The following is a 13,725-nucleotide window of genomic DNA, read 5'->3' as shown; positions in this document are numbered from 1 at the left end:
TCACTGGCTCTATCGGCTTGAGGTTTGGGTGGGAAAGATATGATGTAGGGTGGGGATAAGGAAATACATGGAGGATGCAGATAACTTGGGTTGCCATGGTTACCTTTCCTTTACTTGGTGCAGCTGCTTCGGCCCCTGCTGACCCTCCCATCAGCCGACTTGGAAAACAACACGAAGAAGTGCTCATCTGCACTTCGTGCAGACAAATGAAGGATATCCTGTCGTTGGAGCAAAGGGCATATGCAGGACACTTAGTAAAAACTGATTTGGAAGGAATAATAGTGTGGCAGAAATGCACATTTTACCAGAAGCCAGACCCTTAGCGTTGCTTTATTCCTGGAGATTTGCGATGGCACATCGCTTGACTTCTCGGATGCTTTCTTGGCTCAGTTTCCCCTTCTCATAGAAGCGTTGAAAAGACTGTCAGGTGGAATCATCGCCGTTTTGTTTCTTGAAAATAACGTTGTTTAGAAGCGATTGCACCACAGCGTTTCATGCCATGGAAAGCAGGATAGCCTGAAGCTTTCCAAAGCACCCAGCTGACGTAACAGCTTGGCCTCTAAGCCGCTCTTGAAAAATGGGGCTTTTTAGCAAGACCTGCAGGCTTTTGAATACCTTTTCCCAATGGTCCTGGCACTGGAAAGAAGCTAGAGAAAGGGACAGGGGCTAATGCGGGAGCTTGCCAGAGGTTTCAAATGCGCTTAGAAACAACTGTGATCACACCCAAAAGCTGTTCTCATTAGGCCAAAGACTTGAAAGCTATGGAAACTGCTGGCTACCCATCCTGGCCTGGATGCTGGGCGCAGGACTATGCCTCTCCTGGGCCCGGAGCGGCTGGGGTGCAGGCACGGGTCCTGGCAGGCTGCTGCAGGCAGCTGCTCCAGGCCAGGAAAGCAGGCTTTGAAGGGGCGTCCCTTGTTGTACCCTGGCCCCAGACAGTACAGCACGTAGTGTGCTGCTGTGGTGGCACCAGGCTTTGCTCCTCTCCTGTCCCCAGCTGTCATAGTTTGATTGATGCGGGAGGCTCTCCTGGGCTGTATCTCATCACGGGAGGAGTGAGGAGCAGACTGAGGCTTTGGAGATTTCTCACCCCCCCCCACCAGACCACTCACACCATATGGGCAAGCCATTTCCTAGTACATTTTTTTAAAGAAAAAAAGGGTGCGCTGTAGCCATCCTTTATTATCCCCTCCAGTGTTTAACTGCAGCCTGATGGGACTAAGGGACACATGAGCCGCAGGGGTGCGTGCTGGGCTCTGCGATCACCCCTCGCTTTCCGGAGGGGCTGCTGGAGGAGAGCAATCCTAACAGCGCAAGGCAGCTCTTTCAAACAGACGCTCATTAGTTGCGGCACTTGGGAGATATGGGGTCTCTCCTAGACTCTGTACCCTTGTGGGAGGTTGCTTCATCTCCCAGTGTGTCCCTATGCACAAAATGGAGATAGTGACATTTAGGGTTTGTCTACAGGGTGCAGCACAGGCAGATGAGGATAACAAGCCCTGCTGAGAGGTAAGGGGGATGTAATGAACCCTGCCAGCGCTGCAAGTGAGAGGGGCTGAGCGGTGCTGGTACGCTGGCCAGTGCATTCAGCACACAGCTCTGCATTGCGCCATGTTCACATTTGGCCTTATACTCCAGTATAAAGCTCTTTGAAATATGCTGGTGGAAAGAGCCATACCAGGGCTAAACACCACTATTAACCGCTTCCCACATCCAGAAGTTTATCCCTGGCATTTCCTATTGCCGGTACATTGCTCCTTTCCCCTCTGCAGAAATCAGCCCTTCCCACTGTTTCCTGCCAGTAGCTCTGCAACGCTGGCCGTGTGTTCACATTGCTCCCTGCCCAGCTATTCCCCGGATGGTACCGAAATTAAATGCCAGCAATCTGTCTTTATCTTCATTACATAATATATAAAATACATATCCTTCAGTTTCTTTAATAATTTAATTGCCTGCCTTCGGTCTTCAATTTTCCGTTGTAATTTTAGGAGTGGAGACCCAGGCTCCTGCCTCCCGGCGCCTCAGCCTGCACTGCCTCATGGTGACCCATGGAAAGGGGAGGGCTTCAGCCTCCGGGGCTGGTAACCGGGCCTTTCCCACAGCAAACCCCGTGGTCTGGCACGAAAAACCACTACATGGATAGCAGGGTTTCTGTTCTATTTATGATGCCTTGATGGCTGTGTTGTTCTTGCAGTTTTGCATAGTTTAGGCACATGTAAAGCAATGTTTATCTTTCCCTAGGAACAGCATGTCTAATTGTGTTTTCTTACAGTGTAACACACCTGCATCACCTTCAAGTATTATAAAAGCAACTTTTTATTCAAAGAGTGGGAGCTGGTCCATCATACCCACCTCGAGCTTGCTACTGGCATTTGCACTTGCCCCCAGGGTCTGAGCCCCCTCGTTCCCTCAAGCATTTTTGCTTAGGCTGGACTGTCCCTGAGCACAGACGATGTGTGTAGGAAACACTCAGTCACGTTCACGGCACTGAAAACAAAGCTTAAAAATGAGTACACATACCTCTGAGCTAGCCTAAAATGGCAGCCAGGAAGCCACAGCTTGCTGTATGTTGTGAGAGGGGCTGTGCTTCTGAAAGCAGCCTCTCTTTTAACGAGGTGGTTCAGCAGTAATGTCAAACCTGTATTTGTTTTCCTTTCCCTCTAGTAACACGCCAGATAGGTATTGTGGTCAGGTGGCAAAAGGCCAGGTCTGCAGTAGCCTTGTAGGTCTTCTGCTTGTGCCAGGTGGGGGTAGCAGGTCAGATTTTCAGGGCACTGATTGCAGTGGGATCTGCTGGAGCTGCCGATGGGTTGGCCCTAACGACCCGATGGGACCTTCACAAACCTTGTAACAAGACACTTCTATGCAACACTATTAACCACATGAGAACATGGAGCCAGTGGCCCTAACGGAAAAACCTAGTTAGTTTTCCAGAAGTTACAGTTTCTAGAAGTTTCTAATATGGACTAAAATGTATGTACTGCCCTATCGAAGTCAGACCAAGTGCAGAAAAGCTTTTGGAGTGGTTTCTACCAACAGAGGTAAAAGGGTTTATTTAGCCTCTGTGTCCTGATCTGTCCTTTCTCCATATGCCACGAGGGGTGTGGAAACCCACCTGGCAGCACAGCCACACTCCTGGCCACAACCCTGCGGGCAGTGGAGCTTTCAGGTCCCAAAAATGCCCAGTCTCTGCAGACCCCAGTGGCTGTGGGTTCGGAGGGATATGGCCGCAGTCTCCAACTGCTCATCGAGGTGGGAGAGGACCTGCCCCCTCCTGCTGCTGGCTGTAGAGGAGATGAGGGGAGGACAGGCTGATTTTCCCAAGTATTCATGGGATGAAATACACCTTTTACTTAACCCCACTCCCAGTCTCTATCCAATCCATTAATGCAATCCAGCTGTTCCCCACTGCCTCTTTCCACCCCAGTCCCTTGCCCACCTCCCCCTGAGCAGCTCTGGCTGCCCCCAGGAGTGGGTTTCATGCCAGCAGAGCTTTGCAGCCACCCCCTCCCCATCTCATCGGTGCTGCTGGCTGGCTCACCCCAAGCAAATGTGGTGCCAGCTCCGTGTTCTGGATCTAACTGGGACACTGGAAATGGCTTTGCAGAGCAGGAGACCTTTTTAATTAATTAGTTAATTAATTAATTTTGGGTAATCACCACTAAATGCTTCAGAACAGACCAGATGCAGAGGAGCAGAAGGTGCAGTGCTGCTCCTCCTCAGCTGACATTGCCACCAGGGTCCTCGCTGCTACTGACCTGCATCTGCTCATAGGGACCTTGCTGCTTGGGCAACCTAAGCAGCGTGTTTCGGGTGTCACATCACCTCATTTTCCTCTTCAGCCCAGGTTTACTCCTGCAAAAGAGCCTTCTCAGCAAGTGCGGGGTTGCTGAGCAACAGAGTATAGCTTGGTGGGTGGCGGGAGGGTTGCATCTCACTGCCACGCACAGAAAAGAAACAAAATACAGGAAAAACCAAACTTTTGCTGGAAGAGGAGAGGCTCCTGCTCTTCCTGAGGTCCTCGGTGGGCCCTGCCTGGATCTTGCTGCCTGCAGGGCCCGGATAAGACCTTGGCCGCTGCACAGAGCGGCTTCGTAGGACAGGGTGGAAGTCAGCTCAGGGTGTGGTGCAACATGATTATTCTTAATAGTATTTTTCATTAATCACATCCAAGATAATCATTAAACTAGTGCCAAGTAACCAGTACAGACTTGATATCGAGCTGCTTATCACTTCAATCCTAGTTTAGGCTGGATGTGTGGATTAATAGCTAGAGCGGCTTGACACATTTTCAATTCTTTCAAAATGAAAAATGTGTCTTTTTGAATGCTACAAAACTCGTAACATTTGGGAGGATGCGATCACTTCCTTTTTCTGCGTTTTCCTCCTGATTGCACGATTATGAAAGAAACATCTGTTTTGAAGTGATCTGCAACAGAAAATTTTTGTTCCAGTTGGATTTGTAATGGAGAACTTCTGTTATACACTTTTATTCTCTCCACCCTGTTTCTTTCCCTTTTTCTCTTGCTGAAAGATGAAAGAGAAAGGGAGAGGAGGAAAAAAAAGCAAGCAAACAAAACCCACTGCCCAGACTACAAATACAGACAGAAAAAGGGGCTGCTGAGGTGTGGGTGGTGTGAAACACCACAGCTGAGCTGGTAGAGCATGTTTGCACTTCAATTCACTACGAGAAGATTTGACGTTGTGTGTGTGTGTGTATGGATTTTTCTACATTTTGAATCAATGAAAATACCAAAATAGGAATAAAAATTTGACTTTTTTTTTTGCCTCACCAGGAAATAATTCCTATTGTTTGATAAGCCTGAATGTAATTAATCAGAAGCATCGATAATCTACTCTATTAGTAATACAAGAGAATAGGTATTGTTCTGTATCAGTGGTATTTTTTTGATTCTCCCTGACTCCATTCTTCTGCTGCAGAAGAGGAAACCTGCTGTTCAGAAATCCCTGCATACTGGTAGGCAGCTGGAAGAAAAAGCCAGCTAGAAGAAAAGCCTCAGGCACTGTGGCCAACAGATAAGGCCAGTTCTAGTTTGTGAGAGGCTGAAATGTCAGTACAAAAGGCCACCAAATGCTATCAGCTACTGTAGTGTTTGCAGCATTTATGGGAGATCGCGCCAAGCAGCGAAAATTGTGGAAGAGGATCCCAGATTTTGGTGCATCAGTGTCCACAGACAGAAAATGAGATACAGGGATCTTGAGCCTGAGGGAAAATGATAGTGAAAAGAAAATTGGCTGCACACCAGATCGGGGTGCGCTGGTCACTCCCTGCACAAACCATGCAGGAAAGAGGCGAGGAGGAGCTGTCTGGAAAGGGCACGAAGCTCCTTGTCAAGGAGCACTTGCCCTCCGTCCGTGGTGGCCTTGCAAACACAAGCGGCAGCAGCGCGTGTGCTCCTGGACCACTCGTTCAGCAAAGCAGCTCCTTAGGTGGAGTCCAAGTCCATGTGACTGCAATTGAAACACTGGCGCGTGCATCCTGATTTTCTTTGACAATATTGCAGCAAAGAAATGGAGCACCCCTCCCCAAGCAAAATCAATCAATAAATAAGATCCTCTTTCTATAGAAAACAAGAAATATTTTCACGTCATACAATTTTCCAGAAGGGAAAGACCTACCCACAATATTTTTCTTGGATATGTGCTATTGATTCTGTGTCCCAACAGTTAAAAGGATTAAAAATAATGCAGACTTTTTGGTGTTGTAACTTCAGATTTTCTATCAAATTCCTCTGTGAGGCAGAAGCAGGACAAAACAGGGTCATCTGCAATAAAAATGGCATGGCAGGGAGACACTCTCAGAATGGGCTGGCTAATGAACCGGAGCTGTTAAAATAGCAGCCTGGTTTCCAAGACCAAAGTGAAACACATTTAAAATATGGGTATGAAAAGATTCCTTCTGAACTAGTTACCTGGTAAAGGAAAAATATTTTAAAAAATATGCCCTGGAAGAATAAAACATGACAGATGTTTGATCCAGTGGCAGACTACTAACTTTGTCAAACCATGTATTTCTTTCTAGATACCAACTGTTTGGTCCCATTTGATTTCTGTCCATCAGATTGGAATCTCTGGTTAATTATTTTTGAGTGGGAGTACGGTAATCCATATTTTTCATCAGCTGTATTGTAACTGACATTTGTAGGTGACAATAGTGGGGACACTTTTTCCACATGCATTAATAATTTTTGGTATTCAGGCATCGATTCCTGTTCAGGTGGGATCAGAGCCGATACAGAACGGGTGCTGTTGCGTCTGGTGCAAACATGAACAGGTTCTTAAAAACTGGCTTAATCTAGAAGTGTATTAATTGGAAGGAAAAATGAATCAAAACATGAAATATATTGATTTTCTTTGTATTTTTTCATCTCTCTCTTAAAACCCTGGCTTCTATTCTCTTCTGGCTATAAATTTGGTATTTTAATGTTTCGGTAACTAGATGTGTGACCTAGGCCACCTCCCTTCCCTTTAGCCATTTTCTGCCACCAGCCTCCTCCTTCCATTTTATAAGAAAGAGCAATCGAATGAAGGAGGCTCCTCCAAAGCCCCCCAGGTCTAAGCAGACTTACAATCTGGAAAACCTTTTCTACATGTAAGCATTGGTGTCTGGGGTGCAACAGTGTGAAGCAGTAGAACATATACATAAATCATATTTGTTTCGGCTTGTGGAGGACTCAGGTACATGATTCAATGCTTTATTACATTGGGGTTTACATGTCTGGATCCAGATTTTCTAGGATAGGCACCAAAATCCCTGTTAATGAAGCAGGGTAAGCAAGTGAATCAATTCCCTGAACGTGATTTAATCTCGGATCAGGTTCAGTCATGAACTCAAAGAAAACCTGAATAGCTCATGCTCCGTGAGCAATGGTCGGCCCCAGCCTGCACAGACTCTGTAAGACAGTCTGTAATGCTTTGGCTCCACATTAAATTGCATATGTTACCAGGCACCTTTGAAGGCTTGTGACATGCTCCAGTACGTTGCCAGAATAGGAGAAAAAAAACAAAAAGTATGTTAAAATCTGAGTTTCAATGGTTTTATAGCCAAAAAGGAGACCATACGTGGCTTCAGAGGAGAAATACTCTAGAAAACTCCTAGAAAGCAATTAGCAAGGAGGTACCATTTCTTCTCATCAAATTGCTTTGCTCCATCGCCAGTTTATTACTTCTGCCTTTAACTTCCACGGGGGGCAATCGTGCATATCAACCTCCCTTATATCACACATTTATTTTTCCTTCCCCTGCTGCTTTTTCTACTCCCATCTCTGCTTTCTCACTTGCCATTTTCCCTGTGAAACAGCAGCCTTTATGCTAGCTGGGATGCCCTGGGAACCGGCACCGGTTGCAGAGCAGGGCCTTGTGGAGCCCCTTGCAGGCAGGATACCCTTGTGAGGGGCATGGCCAGGCAGCTCCAGGACTCAGTGCGCTCCTCCATCCTGGATACCTGTATGCAGGAGACTACAAACCCGTAGCAGAAAGCTGTCCTGTCGATGTGGGGACATAACCAGCTGCTCTTCCCCACTCTTCCTTAACTCTCCTGTACGTTAGTTATTTTCTTGTGATTTTTAGCATCCTTAAAGTAAATTGGTGACTACTTTGAGGATCCATGTTAGAAAATGGAGTGCACACACATGCACACATGCAAATAAATACACGCACGCATGCACAGACTCATGAAGGTATGTGGGCTGCTCTTCCTTGCATTTCCAGTGACTTTGTGCCTGCAGTTCTGGCACCAAACGAATCTGGAAGCGGAACATCAAGAAAGGGTTAATTTAAAAAAAAAAAAGCAAACTTTGCCTTGTTTGCACTGATCTTACATCAGTTTCCATGGAAATGGAAGCAGAACAAGCCAAGAGCAGTGGTGTAGCCAACTTCAGCTGCTGGCTTCTAGTTCTTGCTTCTGTTTCCATGGAAATAGATGCCAAATCAGCAAAAAATAAGGTAACTTGTTTTAAAATACTAGAGTTTTAAAGGCTTGTCCTTATTTAACCTCAGTCAGGAAGATAGCTGGTGAGGGGAGGCAGCCAGCAAGGAAGTGAAAACTTTCAGAGGCTCTTTCAACTGCTGACTGCTTGTTGAACTCTGTAGAGAGTGAATTCATGGAGCAGCTATCGATCTTTAGAAACATTTTGTAACTTTCCTCCATGTTGTAAATAAAATACATTTTTCTCTTGGGTTGGATAGTCACAGTAGTCTGTAGGAGGCCAAACTAACAGCTCTCTGCAATGCAGCCGTGCAACTGCCTCCATAGACTGTCTTTGCCTCTAAGAGTTCAGAAAGAGCCGTGCTTTCCTCAGAGTTACAGTATGCAAACTACCCCCATTCCAAAAGCAATACTTTGTGTCTCAAAGTTTCGAGAGAGAAGCAAAGGAGGATTAGCTGGGGGAATTCCTGACAGTGTTTTACAACAAGCATTCCACCTTCTTTTTTTCCTAATCCGGGAAGGCAAAATTTCACCAAGATAAAAGAAGTTGACCATAACCTATTGCTTATAGCAAAATGTGGATGGGGAAGCAGGGAAATATGAACAGAATCCAACCAAAAAATTCTGCTGCAATTTCAAGAACTGAAATTTCATCCAAAGCTCATTTTATTAAAACCAACTTTAATAGAAAGTTATTTCAAGGTTGGAGGTTGGCTTTGGATCCTTAGCTGTTGCTGTGGTGGAACTGTCTGTAAGGAAGAGTATTTCTTGGTGGGAAGTTGTGTGAGGACAGAGATGACAGTCCCATCCTCAGCCCCATTGTTCTTTGAGTTGGTTGTGAATTGGGATTGCTCCCAGATACCCTCCACCTCTCTCTTCCCCCACAACCGCTTTGCTTACATGCTCCTCAGGCATCTCTTTAATAGGTTGCAAACACACCCTAAGACAACGGATCCTATCACAGGTCACTTGTGGGCCCTTTTTTGGTAGCAGCATATACCTGGAAGCCAGAAGTGGAGGTATATGTTTAAAAAACATCTTGGCTGGCATTGGTGGAGAAGTAAATGCAATTCTAATGAGACATTTCTTCATTTGCAGTATTACATTTTTCCTTTTAATGACATAAAATCTGCTCTTGCAAGGGCACGTGCTTCACTTCACACACTAAGTATATTCCCTTGGGCTGCTGAGGGAGTAAATAAATGAAGAGTGTAGGCCAACCTGATTTTAAAGAAGTGGATCAGGCCTGGACTGGGGCCTAATAGTTGTTCATTTTAGGTATTACAAGGATTGCGCTCATTTTCTGACTGGTTTCTGCTGAACTTTGAAGAAAACCCAAGAAACCTCAAGACCTTCACGAAATTGCCAAAAAAAGGTAGAATTTTTTGCATAAGGAACCTTTTAAAACATGGGAGATCTTTTTTTTCTTTTCTTTTTCTACTACACACATTGTCTTAAAATTCAAGGAACTTGCTCTGGTTGCTTTATCAGACATTTATTGCTGCTGTTGCTGCTGTGATGTGATTGCTTCGAAGCTGGTTTTGAGCTGTTGGGGTCCTGCTTGAAGGGGAAAACCCAGTGCCATGTTACCTATAATCCTCCATGGCATTTCACTAATATTTCCCCTGGAAAAGCTTTAGTCTCTGCTGGAATGGAAAAAAATATCAGGGAAGCAATGGAAAGCCAATTCATACATTTTAAGGGGGGACGGGGGGGAGCTGAGCGAGCCACTGCTCCCCAGGTGTTTGTAATTACTCTTTCAATGTACCTTTTTGACTCTCCATTACACAACAGTTCATCATCCTTCAGGCTTGCACCAGTGCTTCCAGGCCTCCAGGTCACTAACCCGCATAAATGTCTTGCCCCTCGGCTTGCAATGGTTAAATCACACAGGGAGTGAAATAGAAGCTATTTGCCAACTCTTCTGCAAACAGCTCGTAGCACCACAGCATGACTCAAGGGATCATGAGAACAAACTACAAGAACAGCAAGTTGTGGAGCCAAAACCAAGAAAAAAAAGATAAAAACCAGAGCAAGGTCTGACATGAGGTCCTTGCGGCAAAAATTACACGCCTGCACTTTTCTGTGAGTTTCATAACGTTGGCAGACCAACCTTGCTGCACCATGCGCTCTGGAGCGTGCCGACAGCCCTGTCCTGGGCATCCTGCTCTGCCAGCCTGCCCGGCCGTGCTGCTGCCCCTGCCCCGGTGCCATCCCCAGGATGCCGCGGCGGGTGGGCACAGAGCACGGTGTGGCAGGAGGGATGGAAATGTCCAAAGCGAATACAGGCTATCCTCTGCTTTTCCTGTAAAGTGACCGTTCCTGGAGCAGAGACCGCTCTCATCAGGAGGGACTATCTCATCGGTAAAGCGGAGCAGCAGCAGCCGCCAGGCACTTGCTGTGGGCACAGGGTGCCACCACGCTGGGAATCTCCCTCCCCAGGGCTCTGGCCAGAAGTCGCTGTATGTGAAAACCTCTTCCCAGAGGCACCTGACAATGCTGGACGGTGATTGAATGATGCGTAAAAACACGATCACAGGCATCCCTGCCGGTACCCCATGCTGGGCAGGGAGAAGCGGACAGGCAGGATGTGGAGCCGCTGCTACCTGCTGGGTCTGGCACCTGAGGGGGCTCCTGGCCTGGTCCCTGCGGTTGGGAAGCCAGCCTTTCTTCCCGGCTCCGGTCCCAGGTCGTCACCTGCCTCGGGTCAAGCTCCTTCCCCTCCAGGATCTTCCTTGCTCTCCTACTTCTCAGCGCAAGATTTTTTGGGGCAAGTCAGAGTGGACGTGCACGACACCTTGCCCCGCGACAGCCCCCTCTGCAACTGAGGCAAGTATTAACAAAGAGCAAATGTGACCAGAGAAGCAGCATGATTGCTTTGCTCCAAAGCTCAGCCTTGACTGGGATGCGACCTTCGTCCAGACATCTCCCCAATGGACTCTTAGTGCTTATGAATTTTCTCAGTGTCTGCAAAATTTTTAGGTTAAAGTCTAATTTGTTCATGAGCTGAGATCATAGGGACAGTCATGGAATAAAAGGCATGTCACCTTTTTTTCCCTCCTTCATCCATGACTGGATAAGGCTGCCTTGTGTATGGCTTGCATTATGTGCCTGTACAGCCTTTTAATCTTTTTATTGTTTGTACTAATGGGTTTAATTCTGGAGGTTTTTGCATTGGAAATGGAAGGCCTGTAGCTTTCACAGCACAGATGGGAGATAAAAGCACCATAATCACAGAGCAGGGTCAATGAGACTTTTTCCAGGAAGATGCTAAAGGCATTATTTGGCATTAACAAAGAAAGAGATAATTAGAAAATATGCAAAGAAGGCTTTATTCCTGTAATTAATTTCAAAGTTGGAAGTTCCCTAGTGCTCTTCTGTTCAAAAGTGACAGCATACGAGCCATCGTAGAGGAGATGTATCTTAATCATAAATCAGAAACAGGGTGGAAATTGAAACTTGTGTTTCCACTGACTTTAAAAAGAAAAAGCTGTAGTCAGGAGTTAATGTGTATTCTGACTCTGTGTGAAGAAAATACAATTGTAAATAAGTATTGACACATTACATGAAAGGCAAGAGGAGGATGTAGTCAAACTTGGTTTCCTGGGAGACTGGGCATTCCTCTCCAGAGAAAAATAATGCTCAGAAGTCACTTCGATAGCTTGAGGCTGCCCCTATGTTTGCAGCTGCTTTTTTTGCACTAATTTCTTGCAATTTCTATCAGCTCCACTGATGGTAGCAACAATGGAAAAAGAGTTCAGCAAACTTCCTCTACCTCCCATCATTTCAACACTGTCAAAACTGTTTCTGAACAAGTCTAAATGGCTCTGCTTTAGGAATACCAGCAGCCACAAACATCTTGGTTACAGCCTTGCTCCCATCTGGATCTTCAACTTTTTAACAGGTAACCTTAACATCTTGCCATGCGGTAAGATCAAAAGTAAACAAAGGAAAATAGCATGCACAGCTCTCTCTATATATAGTTTTATGCCTTCTGCCCCCTAGCTCATGGCCGTCGCCCCCATCACCATGTCAGCAGTTGCAGAATTATTTGGTGCAAAGCGCCCTGCTTGTGAAGGCATCGGCCTTGCTACAAGAGATGTGGTTGGATAGCTTTAGCACTGTTGTTTTTACTTAGAAAACCTGGATCCCTCAAGGCAGCTGATGTTGCACACAGAACCACACATTTAATATTAAATTGTTTGGGTTTTTTTTTTGTTTGTATTGGCAGCTTTACAATTAGGCTTTTTAGTTTAATCTGGGTTGAATTGATATTGTTGGCTTTGTATCGTGGGTAGTGCTGGCTTGGCTGATGACTGGTGTGGGTGAACATAACTCTCATCGTGTCTCCTCACACCATGAGGAATGCACAACCTGCACACACTTGCAAGTTCACATTTGTGTACGTACTTTTAGCATTGACTCTAGAACAATCATCCCTTCAGCTCAATGTAACATATATATATATTCATATGTATCACCATTCACATGGCAAAATTTTGCACGTTCACACACACTCGCACGATCTCTTTGTAATAACTTTTGCACTCAGTTGCTCATGGGGTTGGTTAGGTCTGTTCTCTTACATTCAACTCCAGCTTTCTCTAGCTCTAGACCTTCAGCTTATTGGCAGGTGAACTTGGCATCTCGGATCAAAAAATGCACAAAGGTAAGAAGATTACATACAGGTTCTATATGGCTTTATTTTTTTCAGTTCATTCAAAGACAATCCTTTTATGTTTACTAGCTGCTTGTAGGTCCTACTCTAAGGTTTCTTTGCTTAATGCAAAAAAATATATGCATGAGCTTATCACAGAGTTATACACAGCAGTTCAGAACGTGCAGTTAGCATTCGCTGATGGCAGCACTGATGGTGTATTGAGCGCGTGTTTCTCAATGCATGGATAGAGTGTTTTAAACAGCAGTTTCCTTTTCTACTACTTGCTAACTTCTAAATTCTGTTGTCATTGCATGATCTTCAACACTTTGCTCTCAAGCGAGTCACGCTTTTTAAATTCTCCTGGAAATATTTTTTACGCATGCAGGAATTAAAAAATTATTTGTGTGTCCTCTGCAGTAATATCTTGTGGAAATGACAATGGTTTTCTTACCTCACAGCTGTGTCCAGGGAATGTTCCTGTATTTAACATTCCAAATCACTACAGTGATGCCTTAACTCGAGACGGATGAACTGCTCTCCTCCTTCCAATAAAATTATTTTCTCCTGACGTGTTTTGTTCAGTCTCATTCTTGAATGTAAGCTGGGAAAACCACCCTGCTCACTGTCACAAGTTAGTCTTCGGCCAGCGGTTGGTGCCTGCACACATTGCCTTGGGTACACAGCAGATGCCACAAAGGACCCAAGTGCTGGGATGCTGCCTCCGTTGCGCAGCTGAGGAGAGCGCTCGCCCCAGCTGGGGAGCATCAAGCTGTAGAAGACCCTTCAGAGAGGAAGGGGACACCCCGCAAGGCCCACGGGCAAGCAGGACGCAAGGGCTCATCAGCAAGAGAAGGGCTCTTCTCTTAGGACTTACAGAGCTGCCTTCCCCTATGGCAGCGTTAAACTGCTAATTTTTTCAAGTTCTGATCAGCAGCTTTGCCGTCTGGTTTTGGATTTCTCTCCAGTACACAACTATTGAGGCTCCCCTTTGAACTCCTCCCAGCTCCCTTTTTTCCTTTGCTTTTTGTCCTTGCCAGTTATTTTGTATTTTGTGAAGGACCTTATTCCTCAGTTTTTGTTATTCTGAAGACAGTTATAATGCAAATCTTTTTTCTCT

At 45.7% G+C, this 13,725-nt stretch overlaps 1 long non-coding RNA gene across 1 annotated transcript; it reads left to right on the top strand.

Annotated features, from left to right (window-relative positions):
• The first annotated feature begins 12,457 nt into the window (after positions 1-12,457).
• On the top strand, positions 12,458-13,176 carry LOC143155911 (uncharacterized). Its single transcript, XR_012994502.1, has 2 exons — positions 12,458-12,617; positions 13,067-13,176. It is a non-coding gene; the product is annotated as an uncharacterized LOC143155911 (long non-coding RNA).
• The last annotated feature ends 549 nt before the right edge of the window (positions 13,177-13,725 follow it).

Source organism: Aptenodytes patagonicus, chromosome 1 (assembly GCF_965638725.1).
Source record: "Aptenodytes patagonicus chromosome 1, bAptPat1.pri.cur, whole genome shotgun sequence".
NCBI classification, from domain to species: Eukaryota; Metazoa; Chordata; class Aves; order Sphenisciformes; family Spheniscidae; genus Aptenodytes; species Aptenodytes patagonicus.
Note: the sequence above shows the minus strand (reverse complement) of the source record. Positions and strands in the feature narration are given on the sequence as shown.